This window comes from Equus caballus, chromosome 11 (genome assembly GCF_041296265.1).
Source record: "Equus caballus isolate H_3958 breed thoroughbred chromosome 11, TB-T2T, whole genome shotgun sequence".
NCBI classification, from domain to species: Eukaryota; Metazoa; Chordata; class Mammalia; order Perissodactyla; family Equidae; genus Equus; species Equus caballus.
In genome coordinates, this window is record NC_091694.1 from 8991463 (window position 1) to 9006371 (window position 14909).

A 14909-nucleotide genomic window follows, 5' to 3' on the forward strand; every position below is an offset into this window, starting at 1 on the left:
CTCAGGCTCAAATCCCCTCTGTCTTTTGCACGTTTGCGTGGGGCAGCAGGCTCCTTCTTTCTGGCCCAGCCTCTGCGGGCTGTGCTGGTGGAGCTTGGCCTCTGTTTCCCGCCTGGGGTTGTGTAACAGGCTCCGGGAAGTGCTCGGGGGCTGTAGGTCCTGAACCGAAACGCCAATGTCATCAGAGCCCTCTGTCTATAATGGCACAGGTATTTGGAAAATGCCACGGAGCAGGTCTGTTCAACCCTGTGGCCTGCAGCCTGTCAGCTGGGTTAGGATTCTTGGTCAAGTTCACGGTTCAGGCCAATATTGACTGTCTCCTTCAGTGGAAAGTGCTGCTGTGCTGTCAGCGAGATCTGCAGCTGCCTGGGAGGTGGCCCTGTGGCGCTCGCCGTCTGTGCCTCCCTGCTGGTCCCCCTCTGGATCGTGCAGGGGGTCCCAGGGGCCCTCCTGCCAGAGCTCACCTCAAACCCCAACTTTGGCTCAAGCTTGCAGCTGTTGCTCCCTGCTTTCCAAGCCATTTCTGATTTCACAAGCAATCCTGCAACATCTATTTTGACTGTTTTTGAAAAACTGCATTTATAGTTTTATTTCTAGTTCAAGATGATGAATGTCCATTTTATTTTTATTATTAATACCATGGCATGTTTTTTTTTCTTCACCAAACAATGCCTGTTCACTTTAGACATGCAAAAATAAGAAAGCACGGGCTGACCTTGTGGCCGATTGGTTAAGTTCATGTGCTCCGCTTCAGCGGCCTGGGGTTCACCAGTTCGGATCCTGGGCATGGACGTACACACCACTCATCAAGGCATGCTGTGGTGGCCTCCCACATAGAAGAACTAGAATGACCTACAACTAGGATATACAACTAAGTACTGGGGCTTTGGGGAGAAAAAAAAAAAAGGAAGATTAGCAACAGATGTTAGCTCAGGGGCAATCTTCCTCACCAAAAAGTAAAAATAAAATAAAATAAGAAAACAAATCACCCATAAACTTGGTACCCAGAGATAACATGTTAATCTTTTGCTTTCTTCTTCAAGGTTTGTTTGTATAACCATGCAATTCTGTAATTTTTTTACAATAATAGTAATAGCTAAGATTTATTAATTACTTACTGTAAGCCAGGAAATATGCTACACAGTTGAAAACATGGTTTAATTTAATACCAAAACCAGCCTGTGAAATAGAGTCAAGCATAGTTCTGTTTTACATCCGCAAATGGAAATAACAATAACAATGGTGGCTGACAGCTGTGGAAGGCATCCTAGCAGCGAGGAAGAGTCAGTGCTGCGATCCCCATTTTTCAGGCGACAAAATGGATACCTAGAAAGAGGTCCAAGGTGCACAGCTAGGTAGTGGTCAAGGTAGGATTTTAGTCTCCGTCGCTGACTCCAGAACCCTTACGTGTGTGACAAGAGTTTGATCATTTACCAAGACACTGAGAATTTTTACCCGTGCGTTCACCTCCAGCGTTTTTGCTGGCTACTTGGCTTTCTCTTCTCCATCTTCTGTGCCCATTGCCCACACCTAGAATGGATAGTTCTTCCGAATGAAGCTTGTGTCCCCGTACTCATTGTCTAGGACAAGGACGCCTTTCTTTGCTACCTCGCTCCTTCCAAGACTCAACCCAGCTGGCATGGAATGGGTATTTATCTCCTTCCAAAAAGTGCACGCTTGTCTCTACCATTTGGAATTGGAATCTGAGATTTGGCTAGAACTCTTTACAAAGATGGTAATCCAGCTGATGATGAGTTTGCACGTTCCAGAGTACCTTTCCACCACTTTTAATGGGGTCACCTGGAATCCTTACAGACCAGGCGCAGAAAACGACATTTCCTTTAAGTCAAAGATGGCTGTTTAGAACTGGTTCGTTGTCCTGTAAAGTCATTGTCCTTGAGTATGTACATATCTACACACACACATACACTCACCCAGACATATATTTTTGAGATGAAGTTGCCCCCATACAATAAATCCTAATCCAAAGTGGATTGCTGCTTTGATTAAAAAGCAAAAATTCTGTCGGCTCCATAGGTAAGCCTAGAAAAGCACACACTTTTTCTTTGAGCCGGGTTCGTCTCACAGAGAGGCACATTTAAATTATTTCATGGGTAATTCACGCTGGCATTAGTGTAGGGAATATTGCCACAGCCTCTGCACACATCACAGCCTTCTTTCTCCGACAGACGGACATTCTCAGTGGCCTCCTAAGGTGAGGATGCCACGTACTTCTGTGCTCATCAGGCCTTTGTCTCTCAAGCCTTGGCACCTGCTCATCTCAGGGCTGACTTAGGAGTCTGCACAGGGAATTATCTTCCCCAAGGGAAGCTCTCAGGAGGGTACAAAGGAAAGAGAGGAGAACGCTTGCCTCCCTGCCCTTGTGTTTGTTTCTGTTAGATGAAGGGTAATCCTCGCCTCGTGTCAACGTGTCCTGGCCTTGTGGTAACAGTTCTGTAGTGATCTGGCTGTTTCATGAGCTGAGGAGATGGCCACCAACTCCTATCCTTGGAGAGGTGGGAAAAAAAGAGAGAGAAAAAAGTGTGTTTAGCGAAATATGTGTATTTGCATGTTCTCTGAGTAAACATTTCCGAGTGGGACCAGAATAATTAGGAGGTAAATTGCCATCTGCGCATGTCAGTTCTTTTGTTCACCCAACTCAAGGGGCATCCCAATTGTGAAATTGTGAAAAAATTAGCTATCTGTCTATCTACCCTCCTACCTACCCACCTGTCTAGCTAGCTAGCTGTCTGCTATTTGGTGCTTTAGTTAGTTTTAGCAGGAGTTGAGTAGTTTGTGGGAAAGATCACTAGGCAGCTTGCTTGTCTAAAAGCCAAACCAGGATGGGGTGGGGCGAGGGAGGGGTGGGCAGCCAAGAAGCCCTTTCCACCCTCCCTCAGCAAGAAAATAAAAAAGATAAATAAACCCTAATCCTGACCTGGGGGCAAATCCCAATAAAGATCGAGGTTAATTTTTCCTGCCGATCCAACCCTTGAATTCATTGTACGAATTAGACAGTTCTGCGGCCCTAATTTGCCAGATCAGATTGTATAATTATCTTTTACAGCCCTGGGTGTGATGTGTGCTCCGTGTTGATGCTGCAGGGGGCTGACCGTGTGCGTTGGGCTTCAGAGGAGCTGCTCTGCCGTGCCAGGCTGCGCTGCTTTCACACGAGCGGGGGCGTAGCTGTTGGAGCCAGGTCAGAATCAGCCCTAGCAGCCTGGAATGGAACAGACAAGCTTGGGACAGAGCCTGGGTCAAAGGTCAACCAACAGGAGGCAGTAGGGGGAGGGTCTTGGGGCAGGGGTGAGGGTCTCCGAGAAAGAGCAGTGGTATTGGGGTTCGGTGGGGTCAGTCAACAGAGGACCTGAGTAAAGGGTGGCAAGTTTGGAGGTGGGAAGGAAGTAGGCAGCTTCAGGGCTGAATTATGATGCTCATGGCCTTAGGCACTTTTGTCTTCATGGGCCCCTTCCTCCATAAAAAGAAATGTATATTAAAAATGATATTTTAAGATGGCTATGGTGTGAGGAAGAGTATCATCCAGGCTGGATTCGTTGTTATATAGGCATTAATATTATACTCATTTTATTCCTTCTGATTTTAAAAGAAATTAGAACATTTTCACAGGCATCTAAAATTCTCCAGGGTCCTGGGCACTGGCTCCTGTGCTCAGTGGGTGTGTTGGCCTTAGGTAGGTTCCTAGACATGGGACCCAGTGGTTTGACCTCCTGACAGCTACTTGGCCTGTTTTGTATAAGTCACTCCTCTCTGATTTTGGACCATTTGGAAGGTCCGAGAATTCCCCCAAACTACAGCCCTTATTTTGGCCCAAGAGGGGGCTCGCTCTTGTGAAGTGTTGAAATCCTGTATCCTATTGCACTGATTTTCCTTTCTCCGCCCTGGTCTTCTGCAGCGTGTGACCTTCTGTTGTCAGCATGCCTCACAGCATAGGTGGTGTAGGTTTTGGAGAAGGCGGTGGGTCCGTGTGGGGCTGGACGTGTTCCAGGTGATGTCTTCCTGTGCCCTCAGCAGCCAGGCCTTTTGTTCCTCAGTCAGAGGTATCCAGGAGGACCAGGCCCTTCCATCTTGGTTGGAGGTGGTTGGGCCGAGAACCACTAGGTGGTGTTTGGCTCAAGGCATCCCAGGAGATGTCAGGAAGGAACCTGTCTGGGTGGGGGTTGCGGGAGGAAGGAAGGGACCTTTGAGGGCAGGCTGTGGGTAGCTGGTTGTAGTCCCTGGCCTCCCACAGAGGTTTGGTGTGGGGTGTGGCGTGCTGCTGTTGGCCTGTGTCCGAGGAAGTGCCATCCACCCTGTCTCACGTCATCCGCACTGAGGGCATACAGGCAGCAGCGAGGTGTGTGTGCAGCTGCCACAGGCTCCACACGGTAGGTGTTGAAGCCAGTGTGCTGTGGCGGAGAGAGACAGGGTCCGTGGTCCGCCCAGGCTCCCGGGAAGCCTGCAATCTTGCCTGTCCTGGAGCGCCATGCCGATGCAAAAATCAAAGGGGAAAGAGACCCTCCCTCGTCTTAAGGAGCAGAGCAGAGGCAAACCGTTCGGCTTACTGCAGTGGTTCTTAGAAGTGCATTTCAGGCTGGAGGTTGGATGCCCAGAACTGGATGATAGGAGAGAGGGGAGGGGCAGCTGTCTCTTGGGATGATAATGTCTCTCGCAGCCATCTGGCACTCCAGGAGTCAGCTGGGCAGGTCCCGGGGCCTGCTGAGAAGTGGTGGTTTCCACCCCAGAACCGGGAAGCCCGGGGGGAGAGCAGAGTGAGGTCAGTTCTCCTGAGATTCCTGGGGCGGGGTGCAGCAGGAGGGTGTTTGAGGGGATCCCTTCTAGGCCCCTGCTACTCAGAGTGTGTTCTGTGGCCTACCGGCGTTGGGTTCCCCCAGGAGCTTGTTGCAAATGCAGCATCTCAGGCTGCGTCCTCAGACCTACTGAATGCGGATTTTAACAAGATCTCCAGATGATCTTCAAACTTTGCTGCATATTAGACTTACTTGGGGAACTTAAAAAAATTTTTTAAACCCAGTGCCCAGTCCTCACTTTATACCAATCAGAACGTGAGTGGGCTCCAGGCTTCAGTCTGATTTTCCAGCTGTCAGGGGAGTGGGACGGTGATTTCAGTGGGTAGCCAAGCCTGGGAACCTTGGCTGTCAGAACCCTCCCTCTCCTCCGCATCTTGTCCCCCCACCATCCGATTTAAAGAAGACCCCCTCCAGTCTCCCACTACCCACCCCCCCCACCCCTCAGTCCCCAGTGTCTGCCACTAAATTGGCTAGATTGAAACGTCACAGGGCGGGGTGAATTCAGATTTACTTGTGCTGAGTTTCTTGTCTCCCCTGGAAGGATAAGGCTGGAACCATTTCCATTCATCTGGGCTTTAGCATGAATGAGCTTATGGGATGCTTTCCACCTAATGAACTGAACATGAATTGGGTGTGGGGGTGGCTTTGCATACAGTAGTAATGGGAACGGGAATCCATCCTGGGGCCAGAGTTGGAGTTGAGGGTATCTTGCACTTTTGCTTGCTTCTTTTTGATGACTTTTCCAGCATTTGCGAGTTGTCTAGTTAGGTCCCATGCGTTGCACGGTTCATCAGAGCTAAAGTTGTTGAGTTCTTTGCCCTGTAGTCGACTAAGACCCGTATATTGCATTCGAGGTTCACCCTGGGATGAGTTCGTGGGTGTGGTAGAGGAAGACGGGCCCAGCAAACGTGTGTCCCCAGGATTGGGGCAGGGGTTGCTGGAACACCAGGGCACCCCGATCTGGTGGCAGGCGCTGGTTGATGGTGTTGGCTGCAGAGTACTAGCCCGGCCCTCGTCCTCAGGAACTCTAGAAACCGCAGGAGTGATCCTAGCCCCGAGATGATGTATGTGTGCATCCAACGAGAGAAAAAAACGCCAGCCAAACAATCCTTTCTCTTGTGAGTGAAGGTTACAAGTTTTCTGTTTCAAATCTGATGGTATTATTTTTCCCCTTTTGCTTTCTTCTCTCTGTTTTCATTTGCCAACCTAAGGGTCTGGAGTGGTTTCTTTGAGCCTAATGATGGGGAAGCTGAGAACGGGGCTATTATCTTTAAACACCTTTTGAAATACTACTCTTCCTGGTGTCTGAATTAGGTTGAACAGAGGTCGGATTTAAAGATTAAATATCTATTTTAGCAGCAACTATGCTGATAACTGCACATCTGCTCAGGAATTAAGTGGATAGTCTGGAATAGCCTTGCTCTCTAGAAACCCACAAAGGAGTAAAATTCCTAAAGGCACAGCTAATATTTATTGAGTGCGTGATGGGGGCCGCGCCAGGAGCTAGGTGTTCCTCCTATGTTTTCCCACTTAATGAATTCAGACAAACTGTAAGGTCGGAACACATAAAACTTCAGAAATGGTGCAGAGGAATCTTTGAGTAAAAGGCCCAATACAAACAGAACAGCTCAGAACTGTGGGACCAGTTATAACAATAATCTGGATTTCTCCCTTTATTCTGAATTCTATAGTTTTATTCTATACTGAAGAATGAACTACTGTTAAACCTCTATGTCCCTGGGAGGCTGTCTGACCTTCAGAGACTACTCTTTCTACGTTTTAAGCTTGAAGATGAGTTTTATTATCCTCTTTCCTGGTGTAACTCTCCCTTCTTTTTCCAGGTGAAATCAGACGTTTGTGGCTGACCTGGATAAATTGCTTCAAACCAAGAAAGAAGGACAAGAGGAAAGGAGAGCTGTGCACAGGAATCAGGGCCCAACCCAGCCCCGGTGCTCTGCTGGCTTTGGGGGTTTTGCTCCCTCTGCAGCACACCTGCTGCCTGGGCATCCCTAATGCACCAGTGTGCCGGCCCAGCGTGGAGATCAGCAGGCAGGATCCTTGCAGTTAGCCATCAGAGAAGGTCGAGAGACGCAGGTTAGTAAGTACTAACAGTCGTCATGGTTAATCCAGGGCAGGCAGGCTGTGTTCTCACGGGTTTTACTTAAATAAACTCGTTCTCACCTCTCACAACCCTAACAGGTCGGTCATGTTATACCCAACCTATAGATGAGGAAACTGAGGGACAGCCATTCACCCAAGGCCACACGGTTAATTAGTGGGGGAGGCAGGATTCGAAGTGAGAGCCCAGTCCAGCACTGTGTTCTTCTTCTATTCTGAGGGACAGTGAATTGTCCCATTCTCCTGGTGCACCATGCATCAGCTCCGGCTGCCTGCTCTTTCTGTACAGGGTCTGAGGCAGGGCACAGAGCTCCTGCAGCACACATCAGGTAGGTGACTCAAAGCCTGCAGGTCCAGGAGACAGAGGAACATATGGATTGCACCTGTTGACCTTCAGGAGCACAGAGACTGACCTTCAGATTAAAGGGGATCTCAGGGCTTTCTGGAATGCTGCCGACTGAAGTCTGGCCCTAATAAAGCAGGATGTGGGGCAAGGGGCCACTCCCTGCCTGCAAAGGCTGGATTTGCCCGCGGCTGTCTATACCCCGCCATCCACAGCAGTTGCAGTTCTGGCTGTAAGTCTCGCTCATACATACGTCTAGGCACAGCCAGTGTAGCTGGAAGCTTAGAACACAGGCAAGTAGATTGGAGGCAGCAGAGCCTCTCTTTCTCCTGTGGCGCCTGGGAGAGGGAGTGCTGTGTCGTGCAAAGCAGGCATTGCAACTGACAGATTATGTCACAAATTTGCCACTGTTGTTCTAGCGTAGTGGTGAAGAGCATGGGCCCAGAAGGCCTGGGTTCCAGCCCTGCTTCCACTACTTCCTCCTTTTGTAACCACAGGCTGGTGACCTTCACTTCTCCAGACTTCAGTGTCCACATGCGTAAAATGGGGGTAGTAAGAGAGTCCTTGCCATGTTGTGGCGTGAAGTGAGAGAATACACACAGTGACGTGACTAGCACAGCGCCTGGGATGTGTTAAGCATACCATAAATGTCTGAGTTTTTTTTGTTTTTTCTTATCAGCTCTGGATGTGATCTTGGGTGAGTTACTAAGCCTCACTTTCCTCATCTGTAAGATGGTGATGCTAATACCTGTGCTCCGGGGAGGCTGTGAGTTAAACAAGATAACACAAATAAGAAGGCTAGATCATAATAGATGCTGTATCTATTAGTTCACTTCCTCCCTTATCTCATTCCACATGGATCAATTATAAGGAAGGCGGCCAGTGGCGTTAACTCCTCCATCCACTGGAGTACTAAGTCCTGACAGTTACTCCACAGTGATTTTCTGATTTGACCCCTCTCTTCCCTTCTCCCAGCCACTCCACTGGTCTTAGCTTTAGTAACACAAGCTGGGATACCCTCAAGGGACCCAACCTTTCGACTTCCAGTCCTTCTTTCCCAAAGTAATTCTGTTTGTTTCTTCCCTAAGCCTCTTTCTTAAACCTAGCATTCGTCATGTCACTTTCTGATTAAAAGCAACCACCACCTATCGTGCCTCTTGTTGACCCAGCAGCCACGTGTCATTGGACACTCAGTCTTATGCCCACCACTTCCCACTCATATTTGAATCCTTTCAGCCAAGCTCACCTGCTTTGCATCCTACCCTAAGACTGGAATATTTCTGCACCCTGCCTCTGTGCTCCCCCCACCCTCTTCCCATGTCATCATCTATGTGCCTCACCTTCTCAAAACCCCACAGCCACAGGGGCCTCATGGTGCCGTCTGCTCCTTCACCTGGGGCATCATCTCACCTTCAGGACTTCACCTGCCATGTTGCCTTTGCCTCCCCAGCTGGTGCCTTGAGAGCAGTTGGGGGTGAGAGTGGGGCTTGTTTTCTGTTCCTTGGGTATTTCTTTCACCCCATCCCTTTTCACTGCTCATTCTAGAATCCCGAACAGACTAGGTGCTCAGACAATGGTGTGGATGAGTGGGTGGGAGGATGGGCCTGGAAAGGAGAGTCAGTGGTGTGAATTGTTCTTGCACTGCTGTCTGGGTTTGGGTGACTGGCAGGCCGTGTGTTGGGGCGGGAGGTGTTAATGAGTGACTCCAGGGGGATTTCCAGCAAATTGTGGGCACAGCCTTTCTGAGAACAGCACCCTCTGCCTTAGCCAACCCTCTCCCTTCCCCGCCCAGGTGATCCCAACCTGAGTGCCAGTTCATTCCATAGATGCCCAGCCCCTACCCTCTTCGGAATGGCGGCGACTCCTTCATTCATTCATTCATTCATTCATTCATCCATCCATCTAACAGATAGCTATTGGGTGTCTACTATGTACCAGGACTATGCTGGGCAGAGAACATGATCCTGCTCTCATGGAGCTTGCTTTCCAATGCGGGGAGGGTGGGAGGGTAGATGATAGACAGCAAAATAGGAAATAAGTAAATTATCTAGTACATAGGAAGGTGATAGTGTTGTGGGAAGAAACAGAAATTCAGGCAGGAAAGGCTCCATGCTGGGTGGGGAGTCGGGGGCAGGGTGCAGCATTAAATAGGGCGGACCTCTCATTGAGAGGTGACATTTGAGCTCAGGCTTGAAGGAGGTGAGCGAGCCCCGGGAACATGGAGGTTGGGGGCAGCATGTTCGGCAGGGAGCAGCAACCTCCAGGCCAAGGCAGGCGTGTCCCTGGCGTGTCTGAGGACAAGAGCGCTGGTGGGGTTGGAACAAGGGAGGGACTGAGCACCCGGGATGAGCCCCAACCAGGGAGGGCCGTGGGGGTGTCTTGCTTTCCTTCCAAGGGAACTGGGAGCCACGGCAGGATTTTGAGCGAAGTGTGCTGTGATCCTACTGATGGGGGGGCATATGGAAACCAAGAGGAACGGGCAGCTGAGGGGCGAGGGTGCAAACAAAAGGGGCACTGGAGGTGCCTGCTCCTGTCCTGTCCACTCACGTACACGTGACCACAGAATGACGTTTTTGGGGTGAGGAGCTGGCACTCCGTGATGCCACTTCTCAGGGGTGATTCTCTGCAGCTGCGACTGCCTAATTTAGGATAGCCTCTTGCACCGGGGTCATGGCTTGATATGAGAGTCAGTGTCCTCTCCTTCCTGCCTGCAAAGCCACCAGGGGTCACACTGGCAGGCTCCAGGCCCAGCAGCAAAGACTAGAAGTGAAAGAGGAAAAATAAAGGGAAGAGGGAGAAAATTATAGGAGGAGAGAGGCCAGAGACCCCCATTTTCCTGTTCCGATTGTGTTAGGGCAGGGAGGGGTGCAGGCTGCTCTCAAGGGACACCTGACAGTGGCGTTATCACATCACGGAGTACCTAATGCCGCTCAAGGCCATCCCTCAGGGTCTTCCTGCAGCCCTTCGGGGGCTCTTCTTGTTGCCTCACACCCTTCTTGCCTTCCTCCCATCTTCCTCGCCCTCCAAGAACCTGGGACTCGACAGTTTGAGGAATGCATGAGACGGTTGCAGGAATGTCATCATTCCTCATTTGTCTTTCCTGTCCTGTGGTCACGTGACCATCCAGGTAGGGCAGAGCTCAACTCCAAAGCAGTGTCTTTCTTAGAAGGCTTCCGTGAGGACCTGGTCTTGAGGATTGTTAGCAGATGTCCTGGGATTGCACTGAAAAGCGAGCCCATAGAGGAACACCTAGTGTCCATCTTTAGGGGACTTCTCTGTCACACACCCTTATTTCAGAAGAGCTATCTGAGGGCTGTGGCCCGGATCCCCTCCTACCTGATGACGCCTTAGAAATGTGTACATGCTCTCTTGGAAACGCTTGGAGAAACGAAAAGTCGATGGTTAGAGTGGGGTCTTTACCTGCCCCTCTCTCTGAAGCTTGAGTGTATTTCCGAATGATTCCACCAGCTCTGCTGGGGACACTTTCCTACCCAGCCGTGCCCTCTTCTACTTCCAGAGCAATGGCCCAGGGAGGTGGAGCGAGGTGGTGGCCCCATGGCTGGGTCCACGTAGCAGGAGTCACAAACAGTAATATTACAATATGGCCGACTTGCACTGATTAAGCATCTTTCCTTCCAAGGACTGTCATGTCACTGCCTTTTAGCCCCGAAGCCTCCTATGTGAGATCATCAGGAGGAAGAACTATTTTTACAGATGAAAACTCTGTCGCCCAGGGAGGACTCGCTCTTTCCTCAGGTTCATCCATCATGTGTGTGCGGTGGGTAGGGAGAGGTGCTGCGGCTAAAATGATGATTTCTGCCATAACCATAATTGAGAGTGAAAAGCTGGGGCTCTGGGAGAAAGAAGCGAGTCCCAGTTCTGAGCGGCAGTGGGGATGACCTCACCCGGGGGACGAGAGCCATCCAGAGGACTCGCAGACGGAACTTCCCCTCAGGGTCCAAATGTGAGTCACCGTGGCTCGAGTCTGTGCAGCGGGCTCTGTCCCCAGGCCTCCCGCTTCACCCTGGGACATCGTGGTCACTGGTCAGGCCTGATGACTCACTTGGTCTCTTGAGCCAGCCACTGGGGGTGGAGACTCTCTCTCTGGCATCTGTACCCTGGGTGCTATCGACCGCTCGGCTGGCGCATTCTCAGATGCTATGTGCGAGACGTGTGTAACAGGGAAAGCCCCTCACAGTCTGCAAGGGTCAAGCCAAAGCCACTGCCGCAGCAAGTGGATTTCAAAATTCAGTTTGGAAAGTCCGGGGGGCTCCATGGAGCTCACACAGCTGCTGCTGGAGCTTTCCGAGCCCTGGGGGGGGGGGGGGCGGGATTTGCATCGGATGATACCTGAGAGGTGGAATAAACAAAGCTCACCAAGAGGCAGCTCCCCGCCCCATCTAGACAAGCGGAGTTCACCCAAAAGGCCAACGGCTGGCTGGGTGTCAGATTTCCCGCCACACCCAGGGCTCAGCTCCTGCTGTCACTTCTCCTCCTTGGTTTCATCTTCTAAGGATAGAAATAGTGTCATCTTTTCTCAACCTGTCAGCCTCACACCTGCCGGGAGCCCCTGGCGGTGAGACACCAGCGCTGCCCAACCTGATGTCATCTGTGTTTACCGTCTGTTTTAGAAACCAGGTAGCGAGAGGGACTTTCTGAGGATTGAAAAAAAAGTAAATCCCCGAACTATTTCAGTGAGGTTTTCTTTTTCTCCTGTCTTTTATTTTCATATTTTCTTTTGCTCTAACTTTGTCTATTTAAAATTTTTTTTTTTTTTGGCGAGAGCATGCAGGAGTGGGGAAGGAAGGATTCCCCAAAGAGGTATATGAGATTCTTTTCCGGGTGATATTTATCTGATCTCTGTGTGGGCCGTTCGTCCTGAGAGACGTGCTCCAGAGCCGCCGTAGGCGCCCAATGCCAGGGTCTGGGCCTCGGCGGCCAGGCCTGCTCCCCACCTGCCACGGGAAACAGAGGAGCTGCTAACAGTCATAGGACTCAGTTTACCTACCATCAGCCTCCATCCTTCCTAAGCGTGATGAGGCTGACTTATTGCCTTACGGTTTTGTCCTTTGGCTCATCAGTTCTGGAACTTTCCACTTCCAGTCTTGTTTCCGAACAGGGGGTTGGGAAGGTGTGAGAGCACTGTTTAGGATAAAGGTCAAAGGTGACACAGACGGACCCCAGCTTCAGGCCTAGGTGCCCCCCTGTCAGGTCCTCTCTCCCTCCACATTTCTCCACACTCCTCTTGGGACAGGAGTCACTGTCCCAGTTGAGGGAGTGGGGGGGATAAGGGGGAGGGGCGGAGGCTGGGTCCCAGGGATGCTGTTTGGCCTAGACCGTGAGGGTCACCTCCACAGGGCCCGGCTGACCTGGAAAACAGGTGGTCGAAGGTATGGCCGTGAATGTTACTTCGCCGAGGTATGACAGCTTGTGTGAAAGGGTCGGCCTCTGGGTGACTCAGTCTGCTAGCAAACTATAAAAGGGAAGTGACTCACTTTCAACCCTGAGCAAGAACTCCTAAGGCCAGGCCGCCAGCACCTGTCTGGGACGCGGTTAGTTATTAACGCTGCCAGTAAGAGTGTCATGGGAACCGGACGCTGGCCTAGATTGCTGGAGGCAGCTTGACTTTTCACGGCTTGCACAACGTCCACTCACCTTCTTCTGGCTCCTCTCCGGCCTGACCCCAAATGCAGAAGAGCCCGTGGAACTCTTAGCTGTACAGTGTCTCCCAACATGCCCCTCAAGGATGAGGCAAATCCCACGAGGGCTGAGGAGGGGGACAAAGGAATGGTTTGGTGAGGGGAAACCACAGCTGAAAGATCATCCTGCATCTGGGCATTCCAGGAGTGGGCTGTGGATGGGGCTGGCCCTCCCTGCCCTGCCCCACACGCCCCACCCTGCAGGTGTCGCCCCCAGAGTTCTGGTTCCTGGGCTCAGTCAGATCTGTAGTGAATGCCTTTGGGTGGTATGGGCTCTGTTGGTCTTGGAGCCCCACCAAAAAGGAGCTCTGCCGCCTCCCATGGAGGCCCCTGACCTGAGGAGCATTAACTCCTGCCCTACTGACCTGTGGCCCCAGAAGAGGGTGGTGTCCTTCTCTGCTCTGCTCTGAAGTCACACACCCATTCCTGAGGCTGCTTGAGCCAACTTTGCGAAATAGGGACCAGCTCTGAGGACCCCCACAGGGCAGGCTGGGAGGGCTGTCGCCGGTGAATTGAGCCAGGCATTCAAGTCAGCTCTGCTGTCTCCTCTTTCTTTCTCCATACCCGGAAAAGTACACAATGGGCAGCTTCTCCTCTGGGATCCCAAAAACCATGCTTTGCCACTCTTGGGGGAGGCCCAGCCTGGGCACAAGCCGTGCCCGCCCCCACCCAGTCCACGTCCTTCCACTTCCAACCGTCAGGCAGGAGGAGGAAGGTTGACTGAACAGGAAGAGGTGGCAGTTTTAGGGAGTCAGGCTCCCCAGTGTCTAAAAACGAGGCCCAGCGCCCAGAGGGAAGAGCCATTGCCTGATACCTGTTGCTAGTTATGTAAAGCTGTAAGGTACTCGTGGGCAGTATTGAGGGCATGGGGACACCATTTGCCTCCTGGTCTATGGAAGAAGCACTGGGCTAGCAACTGGGACATGTACTCCCTGGGTGGCCCTGAGCAAGTCATCGAACCGCTCCAGCAGAGTTTCCCCATCTGTAAAGTGGGAATAACACCAACACCTGACCTGCTTACCTGACAGGGTTTGTGTGGGGCCAGCTGAGATCACTGAGCATGTGACAAGGCTTTGGGAGTGGTAAGGGCCACCCAGATCGGGATTGAGGTACCAGGGTGCTTACAGTGATTAGCACAAAGCAGGGTCTGAGGTCTGCGCCCCCCCCCCCCCCCGCCCCGGCCCCGGGAGGATGGCTTTACAGGCACCCACCTGTGGCTTAAGAGCTTCTTGGGCCTCCCACAGCTGATAAATCACCGCCTGGTGGGTGTACTTTGTCTAGGCTCCAGCATGAACAGACAGTCTGCCCTTGGCTGCTGTAGGGAAAGGCTCCTCTGCCTTCTCGCCCTTTCTCAGTGGGCTGAGCAGGAGCAAAAATAGATCCCAGGACCTTATTGCTTAGGTTTTCCCGAGGGACCTTCAACTGCCCATTTAGAAACTGGTGGCGTGAGTCCCTTTCCCAATCCACGTAATCACTGGGGTACTGATCTAGGTATCTCCTGCCATGTGATTTGTCACCTTCTTGCCATCAAGGAAGAGGCACATAGGAGTGTCAGGTTTTATCCCCAAGTGCAGTATACCAAGGAGGTACTTGACAAGTAGTTGTTGAATATGCAAATTGCCTAATTCTTAGTTTATTTTGCTTTGTAGTCTTCCATGCATTCATTGAAAGGAGGCACGTTGAGATTTAAGGGGGCATCCCTGACAGGGCAATAAACATCTGTTTAGTAACTTTTCCTTGCCCAGCACTGTGCTAAGTGGATTGGGTACAATCCTCGCTCTCATAAAATCAAACTCCCATCTGCCATCCAGACCCAGGATCTCCCTTAAGTCTTTCCAGACAGGTGTTTTCTGCTTGAACCCTTGGCTGATGGAGAATTTGATCTCTCCAGAGGCTACCCACTCTAACCTTGGCAACTCCAATTGTTGGGAAGTTCATTCA

The 14909-nt window shown here is 51.3% G+C and overlaps 2 long non-coding RNA genes across 2 annotated transcripts in view; one reads left to right on the plus strand and one right to left on the minus strand.

The window, feature by feature from the left end:
- Window positions 1–14909, plus strand: part of LOC111775596 (uncharacterized) — a 148840-nt gene that overhangs the window by 116211 nt on the left and 17720 nt on the right. The window contains exon 2 of the long non-coding RNA XR_002811359.2: window positions 6650–6902. This is a non-coding gene — a long non-coding RNA (uncharacterized lncRNA). The remainder of the gene's footprint in view (window positions 1–6649; window positions 6903–14909) is intronic.
- Window positions 12095–12745, minus strand: LOC111775597 (uncharacterized). Its single transcript, XR_002811360.2, has 3 exons — window positions 12639–12745; window positions 12328–12411; window positions 12095–12224 (listed from the first exon to the last, which is right to left on the minus strand). It is a non-coding gene; the product is annotated as an uncharacterized lncRNA (long non-coding RNA).